This window comes from Amblyomma mixtum, chromosome 2 (assembly GCF_055824585.1).
Source record: "Amblyomma mixtum isolate Tamu chromosome 2, ASM5582458v1, whole genome shotgun sequence".
Taxonomy (NCBI): domain Eukaryota; kingdom Metazoa; phylum Arthropoda; class Arachnida; order Ixodida; family Ixodidae; genus Amblyomma; species Amblyomma mixtum.
Window position 1 is genome coordinate 121,976,759 of NC_143013.1, and position 2,765 is coordinate 121,979,523.

The 2,765-nt window shown below is 45.7% G+C and overlaps 1 pseudogene; it reads left to right on the forward strand.

Annotated features, from left to right (window-relative positions):
* Positions 1-701: 701 nt before the first annotated feature.
* Positions 702-2,391, forward strand: LOC149360741 (uncharacterized; annotated as a pseudogene).
* The last annotated feature ends 374 nt before the right edge of the window (positions 2,392-2,765 follow it).

Sequence of the window (2,765 nt, forward strand, 5' to 3'; positions counted from 1 at the left end):
CAGGCCCACTATAGCCAAGATGAGCCAGCGAAAAAACTCCTGAAGCATGACAAAAGCACGAACGTGGAAATGCCGACGTCTGATGCTGACAGTGAGGTCTCTGAAGCCGCTGCAACTACAGGTGTCAACTATTTTGAAGTGACGCAACACCAATAAAGAGCCATGTGTACAAAGCAAGAACAAGAACTCGTCCGTGCCGACAAAACAACGCAAGCTGACATCAGATCTTCCAACTGGCTGGCAGTGGAAAGAATAAAGTGGAAGAGAAAGGAGAGTGACCTGAAAAAGCAAACAGAGAGGCTTTGCACCACAGTCGATAAATATAAAATGCAGCTGAAAAGGCTTAAAGAAGACAGTAATTTTGGGGATATAACATATATCCGGGAACACGCGGAAGAAAAAAAAACATTGCAGCAGTTTTCCTGCTCAACCAAGTTGTCAATTTCAAGAGAAAAATGCCAACATGGTCGGAAGAAGCAGTGCGACACTGCATTGTACTTAGGCATCTTTCTACAAAGGCCTATGAGCATGCCCGAAAGGAAAAGTTGTTGAAGCTTCCAAGCAGGAACACACTACAAAACTTCATTGGAAGTACCTCCGTAGAGACAGGTTTAAGTCGCTTGGTACAAGCCCGGCTGAAATCAGAGCTTGAAAAGCTTGAATCTCAGCAGTCCACAGTATGTTCTCTCATCGTCGACGAGATGCGAATAAAGCCAAGGTTACAGTACAACAAGCAGCAAGATAGCTTCGTAGGTACTGGCAAATTCCTTGCTTTGTTTTGTAATTAACGGCCTGTCTACTCCATACAGAATACCAGCATCATACTTTTTTACGAAAGGACTGAATGGCGCACAGCTGTCCAAATTGATGCGATATGTTCTCACTAAGGTTGAAGAGGCAGGTTTCAAGGTCGTGCACCGTGTGAGCGACAACCATAAAGTAAACGTGAGTGCCATGAAGAAGGACCTCTGCGGCGGATTCCCCACGTACAGGATACAGCATCCGTGTAATCCCAATCGGCTGCTTTTTTTAAACTTTGATTTTTCCACGTCTTAAAACATCCGCTCTCAGTTCCTTGCACGCGACGTTGGAAAGAAAGCAGAGGTTTCGTCATCTCACTTGAAGAAACTCTACGAGATGCAGAAAGATTGGATTGTAAAACCTGTGAGGAGTCTAACCAGTAGACATGTTTTTCCGAGAAATATTGAAAAAAATGAACGCTAAACAAGCTTTCGAAGTTTTTTCACCAGGCGTTACATCTGCTCTGGAGGTTTTGAAAGAGCACGCAGGACAGAGCTGCATACATCATTTGCCTATGCGGGACCAACAATACTGTTTATGAAGAACATCCATCGGTGGTTCCTACTGCACGACACCTGCAACAAGTACCAATATATTGAGCAAAATTTCCCTGACGTCAGGCAATTGGACGACAAAAATGATTCTAGGCTGGAATGGCTGGAAGTTACATTTCCGCTATATATCGACCAAATGAAGAAAGATGCAACTTATCCTCGTGCCTTTTTCACAGCCTAAACGTACGAGGCCCCTCTGCTCACAACTTATTCGACTGCTTGCTGCATTCGCTATCTGTTAGCTGAGGAAAAGTTCTGTTTTGTTCTAACGCGGAAATTCAGCAGTGACCCAATTGAAGCGCTGTTTGGAACCCTGAGGCGGTCACTGGGATGCAACGACCAACTTGACGTGCGGTCCGTACTCTCAGGACTAGAAAAAGTCTTGAAGACGGGAATTGCCGCGACATCTGAATACAGCAACGTGCTATACCACGAAGGTCACCACAGCACTGTACTTAGGACTGCAGGGCTATGTGCACTTGGGAGGAGCGATGAGCTTCCAGATTCTGCTTTGGAAGTCTTGGGATGCTTAGACGTGCAGCATGTCCCTGCTACTCTACCTACATTGAAGCTGTCGGCCACGTTCTATATAGGTGGCTACATCGCTCGTGTGATAAGTGAACAAACGTAATGTGAGCAGTGCTGTTTACTCACAACCAAGCCACCCACTTGGAACCCACTCCAGCCGTTCACGCGAGAACAGGACCGTGGGGGCCTGCTTTACATATCTGACGAATAACTCTATGTCTTAGACACGCTGCGGCTGTTTGTGGAGACAAGCTTAAATGAAAACCCACGACTTCAAAATCCATTGAAAAACCTGACCGATGCAGATGTTTCAGCCATCTGTAAATCAAGGTTGCTGACGTGCCCTGTCAGTGACAGCAGTCACCGAGAACATTTTTCTCTACTTGTGGCAAGTAGATTCATCAGACCACTGCTGGTGAACTACGCCTCCTCGATAACAGACAAGAATGATTTGTATAAGCCGCTGTTTCGGAAGAAGCAACTCTCACGAAAAGTCAGGAAGCTGTAAAAGTAGCTGCTCTTGTAGCACAGCTGCTGTTGTGAAATGTGTAAATAAATGTTGATGCCTTTCTTCTTAAATTTTGCTTTAGCGCAGAGTAGACTAGCATTGTAACTGTTCCATAACCATTTACGCTAGCGGAGCAGTCATGCAGTTTTTCGAGCCATGCCCACGTATCTTGGAACTGCCTCACATAACATGTCATAGCGTTGGTGTTACTAACAACTAACGTAATCACTTATTATGCTTAGAGAATGTCAGCTTTACGAGCAAATATAACGAGTTTCTACGATTCACGCTTCGTAGCCGTTATCCCGCGAGCGAATAACAGCGCTCCCATCCTCGCGCCGGCATTCGCAACAGTGCGCCTCGACAGCTACGTC